The following is a 12,442-nucleotide window of genomic DNA, read 5'->3' on the forward strand; positions in this document are numbered from 1 at the left end:
TGGAGGACATGTAGCTAGAGCCCCAGGGACTCAACAGATATCTAGGACAATTCCTTGCTGAGGTTACTGAGAAATATTACACCGTGAGGTGGTCTTCACTGGCCTGGCTTTGGCAAAAGGAAGGGTCTACGGTATCTTCAAGGTGTCTTCCAGTCCCCGAAGCTCCCACACAAAATGGGGAGGTCAAGATATGAGAGAGGTCAACGGAGAGGCAGGAAGAGTCAGCTTCATCCAAAGGCAGCTACCACCCTAGGACATGCATTCGTAACACAAATACCAACGGCTGCCTGTCAGACTGCAGTTCACCCGTAACATTTTGTGGAAAGCTCTACCTCAGAGCAATTCACCATGATTGGACTGTTAAAGGTTTACAAAAACAAGAGTGGTCCAGGGCCTCCCTGGTGGCGCAGTGGGTGAGAGTCCACCTGCCGATGCAGGGGACACGGGTTCGTGCCCCGGTCTGGGAGGATCTCACATGCCGCGGAGCGGCTGGTCCCGTGAGCCACGGCCGCTGAGCTTGCGCATCCGGAGCCTGTGCTCCGCAACGCGAAAGGCCACAACAATGAGAGGCCCGCATACCGGGAAAAAAAAAAAAAAAAAAAAAAAAAGAGTGGTCCAAATGAATCTAGGCCACATAATGTCTGCACACATGGTAGTAATAAAATCACCAACAGGGTGAAATGAGATCTCCCATTAGTGACAACACCATTAAAGCACAAAAGGAAACGTCGTGGGGACATAAGCTCAATTTTCACAAACTGCTCTTAATAGGGGAGGAAGAAAATAAGTGATTTTAAAATACGTTTATCTGTGCACTAGTTCCTAACATAAATAATTTAGGATGCATTGTATGCCTCTCTCATTCCCTACCTTTAAATCTTGCAGTGTCCCAGGGCACAGTCCACAAACCACTTTTTTTTTTTCTCAACACTCATTCATAAAAATTTCTAATTCAGTCCCATAGCCATGTATTCTTTCAAATTTTTATATCCAGCCCTGCCTTTTTCCCTGAGTTCCATATGTATACATCTAACTCGCATCTGACATCGCCTCGTCGATGTCCAACATCTCAACTTTACCATGCCCCCAAAGAACTTGATTCCCCTGCACCCCTTCACCTGTTCCCCCCAATCTTCCCCATCTCAGTAAAAAGCACCACCAATCATACAGTTGCTTAGATCAAAATCCAAGGATCATCCTTGATTCTTCCCCGGGCTACTATTCACTGCACAGTCTCTGTAAACAGTTCTTCCTGGGGTTGTCGGTACCCAACCGGTGAAGCCATATGCGGTCTCTTTCCCTTATATTCCACATCTAATCTGTCATAAAGCACTCCCTTATATATTGAAGCTCTACTTCAATATATAGCGTTGTGAATCCATGCCTCCTCACCATTTCCACCCCTAGTTAAGCTACCATCAGCCCTCTCAGTCTACCAAAGTAGCTCCCTATGGAGTGTCCTTATGTCCCCTCTCCCTCCCTCTACTATCTTTAGCCTGGTTTCAACCCAATATTCGCAGAGACCTTTGGGAAATGTAAATAGATAATATCATACCCTCACCCAATTCCTCCAATGGCTTTCCATCAACTCAGACCCCAAATCCACATGCTCGACCTTGGTCAACAAAGCCCACAGGGTCAGTTCCCTGCCCGTCTCTGACTTCACATCCTGTTACTCTCTGTCTCACTCATTCTGTTCCAGCCACTCTAGCCTTCTAGCTCCTGTTTCCTTAAACATGCCCATCTCATTCCTACCTAAGGCTTTTGTCTTTGCTGTTCTCACTTCTTGCAAGACTCTGTTCTAGCCATAATCTTTTCCTTCCTTTGGGTCTCTTTAGATTTCATGTCCTCAGAGAGGCTTTTTCTAACTCCATGTAAAATACCCCCTTACTCCAGTCACTGTCCAATTCTGTACCCTGCTTTTGTTTTGTTTACAGTGATTATCACTTCCCAATAATACGTATTTATGGTTTTAAAAGAATAATCCACCTATTAAGATGTAAGCTGCATGAATTTCCTATTCAGGGCTGTATCCCCATTGTCTAAAACAGTATCTCTATATAAGGGATGCTCAAAAAATACTTGAGGGGTAAAATATTGAATGAATGGTCAATACAAGTCATCAGCCTTCCATGACCTACAGAAATCCCATTCCCTGTTTGTTAGGGGTTGTTTTGGTTATATTAAGAAAAGCAGAGAAAGCCCACTAGTCACTCATCATTGAATGAATATCCCTGTACTAACTGAACAATAAATGTCAACATCTCTCATTCCAAAAAGCAAGGTTACTGCTTTTGTCTAGCCTCTATGAGATTCTGGGAAGAAAAGACAGAATAATTGAGGGACTTCCCTGGTGGTCCAGTGGTAAAGAATCCACCTTACAATCAGGGGACGTGGGTTCCATCCCTGGTCAGGAAACTAAGATCCCACATGCTGCGGGGCAACTAAGCCCACACACAACTACTGAGCTCGTACCCCTCAACTAGAGAGCCTACATGCCACAAACTACAGAGCCCATGTGCTCTGGAGCCTGCATGCCACAACTAGAAAGAGAAAACCTGCAAGTCACAACTAGAGAGAAGCCTGTGCACCGCAACTAAGACCCAATGCAGCCAAAAGAAAAAAAAAAAAAACCTGAAATATAAAACAGTTTCACCTCATCCCTCCATACAAATTTTGACCACAGCTAATGCCACAAACCAAGTCTGCCTAGTTAAAAAAATTTTTTTCTCCTTAAGTCTCTCCTGAAGTCTCTGGTTGAAGAACTTAAGAGGAATAAAAGGGCCAAAGTTCTGAGATCATTACTAAATAAAGGACTTGGCTAAAGTTTAAAATGCACAGCTAAATTTTTCTGAAAAGTGACATTATGAAGCTTTAAAAAAGGCAAATCTTGGGCTTACCTGGTGGCGCGGTGGTTGAGAGTCCACCTGCCAATGCAGGGGACATGGGTTCGTGCCCCGGTCCGGGAGGATCCCACATGCCGTGGAGCAGCTGGGCCCGTGAGCCATAGCCGCTGAGCCTGTGCGTACGGAGCCTATGCTCCGCAACGGGAGAGGCCACAACAGTGAGAGGCCCACATACCGCAAAAAAAACAGAAAAAACAAACAAACAAAAAAAAACAAGAAAGGCAAATCTTAAAAAAATATTTTTAAGTTAGAATTTTTACAATAGTATCATCCTGGAAAACAATCAGGTCTACCAGCAGTAATATGTTTTCCAAGGCTGGCTAGAGCTGTTTTTAGAAAAAAAAAGGAAATAATATTTTGCTAACCCACAAGACTGATGACCCAGGGACTAATGAGCTCCATAAGCAGCTCACTGCCTGACCCTCAGCAAGTCACTTGTCCTCAGTGCTAAAAGGGAGAGGCCTATCAATTAGCTTCATGTGGTGGCTGTGAAGGGTAACTAAGAAGCCTGATTTGCAAAGCACTCTGAAAACACTAAACACTATAGAGACAGGCTTGCTAATAGCCAGGTTGCCACCAGTCACCACCTAAGCATTGCGAATGCCCTTGGCTCTTTTTAAGCTCCCTTCTCCCTCTTGGCTCTTCTGATGTCAGTCGCTCCTGGTGACAAAGACAAAAAGACAAGTGAGGATTCTTCTCACTTGCCTAGTCCTCTCACTCACTTCTCACTTCCTGATCCACAGGAAACATGCTGGAGACTTGAACTAGCCTCTGTGTTCCTGTTGTTTCCAAAGCAACTTGCAGAGCCCCTATGAAGGAAAAGACACTGTACAGCCAACCGAAGGCCTTTCTCTTCTCGCCTTTCCTTTCCAGGTGCACACAGACCACAATTAAAACCACATATTTAACAAAGGTGATGAGAGAGGAGAAGATTAATATGAAGGACTTGAAAACACAGAATTCACTTAATTCTCATCAGTGATCTCCCTATTTCTTATTCTTTCATGAAATGCCCTCACTTAAGGGAAAAGGGAGATTAATTGATTTCTGACCTCCTCCCAAGCCAGAAATGGTTTTCCTCATTCATTGATAAACACTGATTTCGAATTTTGCTTGTCTGTGAGGGACTATATAGCAATTCACGTTCTTCCCAAGCCACCAGCTGTACGGTATCTATTTTAAAGACAAGCCTGCCCCATGTTACCTTCCCAGCAATTTCTTGAAGGCATGCAAGAATAGCCAGGACACAAAAGCAATATCATCACTCACTCACTAAAGTACAGATTCAGTCACCATACATATGCATTTCAGAAAAGTACAAATTTCCTATCTGTTAGCACCACAATTGTCCTTCCTGTATGGGAGGACTTGCCTTTTCAAGTCAAATGCAAGCATGTGGATCCCCAGCAAAATCATTCCAAAGCTAAGTGGTTTGCTAGGAGAGAATACCTTTACCTCTTGCTCAACTACTCCTCTGGTTTAATTGCAGCACTTTTCACATACCAGATACCGATTACTCAGGGCAGGTTTGGGGATGATAAGGCAAAGGAACTTAAACCAATGAAAAAATAAATAATACTTACTGAGAAAAGTATTTGCATACAATAAATTCTCTATGTACAAATGCAAATTTATGTAACAATATGAGAGACCAATTTTTTAAAAAATAATATTAACAGATAACCCAAGCAATTGACACATAAATATTTTTAGTGTAGGACAAGGGTCAGCCAACTACTGCCAGAGTTACATCAAGCCTCTTTCTCCTGTGTTATAAACAAAGTTTTATCAGAACACAGCCATACCCATTCCTTTAGATACTCTGCATTTGTTTTCAGCTGTTTTGGTGCTACAGTGACAGACATGTAGTTGCAACACACCATATGGCTCACAAACTTGAAAATGTTTACTATCTGCCCTTTTCCTAAAAAAGCACCAAACCCTAGTTTAGAAGATAACAAGGTCACTGCAGATTGGAATAGTCTGGGACGTTTCTAGAGAAGGAGGCAAGCAGCTTAAAGAGAAACTACAACTGAACCAGAAGATAAGTGATAAGTGGACAAATATTTTTTCCTGAGTTATCATTTATCTACAGACTAGAAACGTCCTTAAGACAGAGAAAAGGATGAGATCTCCCTATGCTGAGAAAATCATTATTAGAGCGATGAAACTCTTCAGTGAACAGCAAAACAGATGGACTAGTAAATAAACTGGGTTTCTGGGCTAATTCCCAATTCACACCCCAATGATACCACCCCAGAGGTTTGTTTTGGATGGAGGTGGTGGTGATGGTGCTGGTCGTGGTATTTTCAAAACTAACTTGCTTCAAGAGAAACATACTTGCCACGTGACAAGTTTCAGCAAAATGGGAAGAATGCTAGACCAGTGGTAACAGAAAATCTGGACATAAACCTTGCCTCTGCCCCTTAGTGAACACACTCTCACCTGCAATAATCATAGGGGCCAAGGTCAGGATGGGAATCAGTATCCCAAGATGGACTCCGTGTTGGTCCAATACCCAGGACGTCAGCTGATACTCAGGCTGTGGTTAGTGCTTGTGACCTAAACAAGCCTCCAGGATAGAATGGGTGGTTCAACCATCACATCCTGTGCCCTGAGGCAGACCCAGCTGCAAGGGTCACAGATTTTTCTAAATCATCCATCCTGCTGTGGTCCAAGCTGTTTCTCACAGAAAGAAAGGTCCGTTTTAGGTTACAACCTCATCATTTAAAAGAAGAAAGAACATACACAAATAAAAGAATTGGACACTATCCTTTTCATGACCTATAATGGGGTCTCTCCTGGGGCCCTAAAGACTTAAGATTCTGAACAAATGCTTAAAACCAGTAGGATTGATGCCTTCAAACAGAATTACCATAAAGATACATCTAAAATAAAAAGCACATGTAAAACAATTATACTCCAATAAAGATGTTAAAAAAAAAAATAAAAATAAAATAAAAATAAAAATAAAATAAAAAGCACAGTTTAATAAGGCAATAAGGTATTAAAAATCAATGTGATAACAAAATTGAACATTTTCTACTGGTTGAAAGACTAGTTAAAGTCTATTGACTCACAAATTACTCTGGCATCATTTATAGCCCTGAAGCCCTGAGAAACCACCTGGAGTCGAGAGATGTCTTATCACATTCTGGTAACTGACTCTGAAGAACCGTGTCAACATCAAGATCCTGAGCAGGGTGCTTATTTTAAAGTGAAAAACATTGGAAGGGCAGCTGCCCTTACCTGCTCTCATACCCATTTTGATCTTGTTCTCAAGTGTCAAAAGCTCAATACAACTGGTTTCCCTAACCAAGAGAATCCTCTTTAATAAAACGAATGCTGTGAGGCCACGTAAGCCACCTTCTTTACAAATGACCATTTAGTAGAGGGTCCAGTCTTAAATGGACCTCTCCAAAGTCCTTTTCAACTGGCAATAAATGTGAGCTGCCATCACTAACCACCTCACCATTTGTGGAACTCCTCAACAAACGCATGTGAGTTTTGCTGGTTAAGGAATTGTGCACATTAAAATAGGAGTGGGATGAGAACAGGGGCTGAAAAGTGAATGGAATTTGTCCCAAACAATATAACGAATTTCAAAATGCAGTTGCTAAAGTCCCCTCTGTCTAAAACTCTGCCGGAAAGAAAGCATCCAATTTCTAACTGTAGCTTCGGTTAACTTCCAGCACTCAGTACATGCCTGGCATTCAAAAGGGTAAAGGCCCATCACTCCCACACAATTTATTTGTGATCACATTTACTGGAGTTGTGATTTATTTCTGAGTGTGTATTTTATGTTTTACTTTTATGATATTTCTGTAGTCAGGGTTATTAAATTTCCTAGCATACGAAAATGTTTAAATAAAAAAATTCTCTTTTTGACATTAAGACACACTGGTCTTGAATGGCAAAAAACAGCTGAAATATTTTGACTATTAAAAAGCTTTTCTTAGAGCCAGCTTTTACATAAGTCCAGGATGGCTCCCATCTGTGCCTGGGTTTATTAGTTTTTTCTGTTATCTGTCAAACATTAGAACTTCTGCTTCACGTGTTGTTCTGCTGCAAATGAGAGGCATCTTAGGTCAAGAAAAGACAGTATCAAATTCCTTTATTTGCTATACTACATTTACATCAGATTTACATTTCCTCCATGATCCTTACATTTCTGTATCCAATCTTCCTTCTAATGAACTGCTAAGAGCAATAGCTGGATGAAAAAAACTACCAAAATACTAATTAGTCCAAGGGTTTTAAAGCAAGGTTAGCTGTCTCCTTGCGTTTTCTTTTTCTCTTTTTAAAAAAAATAACTCAAAAGTTGCTTCTACTTCTCCAAACTATATTACGGAAGTTACAAAAATCTGAAAGAGGATAAAAATTCTGAAAGAGGGCTCGATGATCCGTGTGCCTCAACTAAGCACTCCTGAGATCACAAGTATCTGAGATGAGTGGATTTTTGTGAGATATCGAAAAGTTTGAGGACAAGACGTTCTCCCAAAGGAAAGAATTAGACCAGGGAGAGACACCTGAAACAAGGATAATGAAATACTTTCAGAAGGGAGCAACCATCTTTGAATAGGCTGTCCCTTCACTACTAGTACCTCTTCCTTCCCACCTCTGATTTCCGGGCTTAACACTAGGACCCTGTAGTAAGAAGTACTTTTTCTATAGGCTTTGGGCCTGGAACAAGGTGGATCACAAGCAGGAGTTGGGCAATTTTCTCAGCCCAGGGAATGTTGGGAGACCTGATCATAGGAGCCTTGGGGAAGGGCCAGGACCTCACTACAGCAGCCCGTCAACAGCCAAAGTCAGGACCACACTATGGAGGCCAGGGAAACCTGTACACTTGAGGAGCGAGCAGCTCCCAAAGGCAGGCTCCCAGGGGCTGAGTGCCCAGAATCCCATCCACCCACCCAACCTGTGCTGGCCTGGCCTGGCCTGGCCTGAGCAAACACAGTCTACCATGACTTTCAGGAATGCCACATTTACACGTGTGGGTGGGTTGTTTTTTCCAAGTACCCCATTGCTTAGCAATACAGAAACTACGTTGTAGAATTTCTAGATTAAACTCTAAAATAACCCTAAATCTACTAAGAATTATTTACCCAGCCAGTAAAGGCCCTCAAGTCGTAAAACAATTAAAGGGAAGCCTGTAAGTTATTTCATACACTCTCTTTCTTCATACTGCTTCTCTACCCATGCTTTAATTAGCTTCGTATGTCAACATGCCACCAGTTTACACAGGCTCCACAGCACACAATCTAAAAGATAATAAAGAAAAGTTCCATGTGAACTGTTAAAGTGACACTGATCACTGTCTCGCAACGGACCTCCTACCATTTTTCTTTCATTCTCTGCGACAACCACAGAATCTAAAGAAAGGCCTGGTCCACTTCTTGGCTTTTATTTCAGGTGCTTTAGTCTACAGTCTACAGTTGTCCGCAATAAATAAGTTTCCTTTGAAAGAACACTGTCTGCTTTCTGTGGATCCCAGAATAGCTGCCATTTGATTCATATGCAGGGCCTCTTGTGTTATTCTCCTCAGTCTAGTCGCACTGAAAAAGACTAATATCTGATATCTCGTGTCTTTGTCATCTCTTTTTCACAGTAATCTATTTTGGCTTCTTTCATAATTGAATTCCTGAAAAGTATGTTACATTTTAAAATGAAGAATACATATTGTTTTGGTATAAATTAGAGGTAAATAAAAGTTGATTTGCTAACATTTCCTATATTGATGGTCTCATTCATCGTAATTTTAAAAACTTTGTGAAATAACATTCTCCATTTATTATATGAAATCCTTTGAAATCTTTTATCTATTTATTTACGGCTGTGTCAGGTCTGTAGCTGCGGCACACAGGATCTTCGTTGAGGCATGCGGGATCTTTCATTGCAGTGCACGGACTTCTCTCTAGTTGTGGCATGTGGGTTTTCTCTTCTCTAGTTGTGGCGTGCAGGCTCCAGGGTGCATGGGCTCTGTAGTTGTGGCACACAGGTTCCAGAGCGCGTGGGCTCTGTAGTTTGTGGTATGCGGGCTCTCTCACTGAGGCGCGCGAGCTCAGTAGTTGTGACCCGCGGGCTTAGCTGCCCCGCAGCACGTGGGACCTTAGTTCCCTGACCAGGGATCGAACTCACGTCCCCTGCATTGTAAGGCGATTCTTTACCACTGGACCACCAGGGAAGTCCCCCTTTGAAATATTTTTAACAGTGATTTGTAAAAAAACGTTTACACTGGTTTACGTGCTTAGAGAATATCTTAAGTTCTGGGGATCTTTATCATTGGTACCAACTTTGAAAAAGCATTTCTTTCTCAAATGATGATACCTAATCGGTAATACTGAATTTTTAAAAAGTAATAGGACCATTTACACTTTTGGGCTCCCTTTGAAATACTGTGTTCACAAACTGGGTGTAGAGTACAGCGCTCAACGATGCTTGTGGAGTACTACGGAGACCATGGCAGATTGAAGAGCCTGTGCTCGCCAGGTGATGAGCGATACCCATGCATACTTCCCAAGGGCTCCTCTTGATCACTGGATAGAACCAACTCAATCTTCACTGCATTTCTCTATCTGTTCTTGACTACAGACCCCTTCATACTGGGACTTGGTAACTTTGCATGGGTATAAGACGGACACACACGCTTTTATTTATCCTTGGGCTCAGAATGTTCAGGGCTGAAAGAAACCACACTTACCAGTGAAGAAACAGAGGCCTTTGTATCTGACCGGAGAGAAATCTATAAGCATTCATTACACTCATCTTGGTTATTTTTAAATGTGTATATTGTTAGGGAAAACTAGTGCCTTTATGTTCATTACATATAATTTTATATAAATAAGGGGATTGCACATTATCTCTCAAAATATACATAAGCTAATGCTGCCCAGACTAGTATGTGAGCCCCATTACATGCATACTTGATATGATATGAGCCTCAAAGATTTATACATAAGACTGTACGTTACTTAAATTTAATAGCTGTCTGATGAAATTTTATTAACTTTAGAACACAATGAGGAAGAATAACCCACAATGACATAAATATACACTAAATACACACCTGTAAATACAAGATCCAATATGATGCCCACCTGTAGTTTTAGGGGAACTTTATATCAAAATTAAAAGGGGCACACCTCTTTTGTGTATACATTACACATATACACAAACTTTCTCTGGATAAAGAGTCATGGATTTGCAGCGCTGAGCAGAACCTTCCACCTCACCTTTGACAATCCTCTTTTCTAGTCAAGACATTTAAGGTTCACAGAGGTTAGGGTATCATCCTGGTCCAGCAGCTCTTTAGGCCAAGTCCTAGTTCTTGTAATCCCCATTCAGTGCTTGTTCTAGCGTATTCACAGTGACTCCTTTAATTACTTGATTATTAACAGAGTCTAAAGTCACGGCTGACCATGTCTCAGCTTTCTAAAAACAACTTAGTTATATTTTGCTTATTTTTCACACACTGATAGCTTTTTAAGTATAATTTAGGAAAGTCTCAAATCACTTAGAAATTTATTTACTTAAACTGTCTTACTTTGTCAAAGAATATGATTATTTGCCTATACTACATTTATTATCTATATTGGATTTATACTTAGGCAATATATAGGCATTGCCTATATTACATTTATATTTGCCTACTTTACATTTTGATATAGGTAACTACCAGTTATTAAGAGGCACCAATTTTAATTTTTATTGTGCTATAAATGTGATCCTTTTCCTCGGGCTACAGCGAAGAAAGAAACTAGACGTTTAGACCCTTACATGAAAAATGCCTAAACCCCACTGTAGGAAAGATTTGAACCAGAAAGAAGAGGAGGACAGCACAGTTCAGATGCCTCTTTTCCATCAGTCAGAGAGGTAGTGACCTCCAGCGGGAAATGGAGATCAAAGTGAGACTGTGCTCCAACAGGAGTCTCCACGCCTTTACGAGTGTCAACTAAGCAAGGTTTTCATCATTTACATTTTTTGATTTCCATATTTCAGTAGTATTTACATTTAATTTGCTTAATTTAATCCCCAAGTCAAACATCACACAGTACTTTCCACCACCTTCTCTGAGACTGTTTTCTTACCATTAGAAAAAGCAAGAAAAGGGAAGACTCTTTCATCTTTACCTCATAAAAATTTTTTGACTCCACTCTGGATTAAAAAATAATAATAATAAGAGTAGAGAGCCATTTCTACAGGACAAGGCAACATCAATTTCTCTTGTAGTTCCATCCCAAATTTTCCCCAAATATTCCTCCATATTGCTTCCCATTCAAATACCCATGATTCTAGTTGATATTACTACACAGCAAAACTTTGTGCTGAGAGAGTCCCATTGTTTTTGGTGACAAATTCTGCCAAGGACAGGTAACAAAAATGCTACTATTTTATATGGCTACTACAAATCAAAGACAAATTTTTAAAAATATGCCCTAGTTTTAAAATTACTAACATACCAGTATAGCTATAAAAAGGCAACACTGTTAAATATGAATTATTGATACCACAGTCCCTAACAGTGGAGTACCTTTTAAATTCAATAATTTTATTGAGCTTCCCTGGTGGCGCGGTGGTTGAGAGTCCGCCTGCTGATGCAGGGAACACGGGTTCGTGCCCCGGTCTGGGAGGATCCCACGTGCCGCGCAGCGGCTGGGCCCGTGAGCCATGGCCGCTGAGCCTGCGCGTCCGGAGCCTGTGCTCCGCAACGGGAGGGGCCCCAACAGTGAGAGGCCCGCGTACCGCACAAATATATATATATATATATATATAAATAAGTTTAATAAGTAGTATAGCTATGTTGCCTGTTGCATTTCTATTTCACCTATTTTCCCTCATGAGAAATAAGATTTCTCATCATGTAACAGATTCGCAAACAAGAATCCTTAAGCATGAGGGGGTGACAGAAGAATGTTGCAAATCCCTTCACTCTGAGAGACTCCATGTTGCTTTAGACATTTTTGCTGTGAGCTTTACTCTCTTTGATATTTTCTCTGATAGATTTTCACTTTTCCCTTAATCCAGTCTCCATGTATTTAGGTTCTCCAGCATGACTTTCCCCCATCAACTTACTTCCCATATCTATTTGTCTCTTTTATTCCAATACACCCACACCACTTGTGTAGTACCCATCTCCTCTGAAAACTCTATACAGAAAAAGCTTTTTTCCTTTTCTTGAGTTATATAAATCACGGTGATTTAGAGAAAATTGTAATCCACAAGCACTATTTCTCTGGTGGAGTCCATTTTTTCCCCAAATATGGCTCTAGCAGCAACCAGCCCTTAATGGATTTAACTAATTTCTTCTATCAGTAGCATCCAGATTCTACTCAGGTTGTGCAACCTAATTAGAGCTGCTATCCATGAAAAGCTTTTTTGCGCAAGTTGCTCCTCCTGAGTGCCACAAAGGTAATTTCCATGCAAATAACAACTGAAGGAGATACCACCATTCGCTCTTAGCATCCTCGAAAGCACTACTCTGTGTCTGCTTTTGTGCTATAGTTACTGATCTTTCTTCCAGAGCAATTCCAACC

General features: G+C 41.1%; 1 protein-coding gene across 9 annotated transcripts in view; it reads right to left on the bottom strand.

Moving 5' to 3' along the window:
* CCDC85A (coiled-coil domain containing 85A) overlaps window positions 1-12,442 on the bottom strand; it is a 198,598-nt gene that overhangs the window by 24,093 nt on the left and 162,063 nt on the right. The gene's annotated exons all lie outside the window — the stretch shown is intronic.

Source organism: Kogia breviceps, chromosome 11, assembly GCF_026419965.1.
Source record: "Kogia breviceps isolate mKogBre1 chromosome 11, mKogBre1 haplotype 1, whole genome shotgun sequence".
Taxonomy (NCBI): Eukaryota; Metazoa; Chordata; class Mammalia; order Artiodactyla; family Physeteridae; genus Kogia; species Kogia breviceps.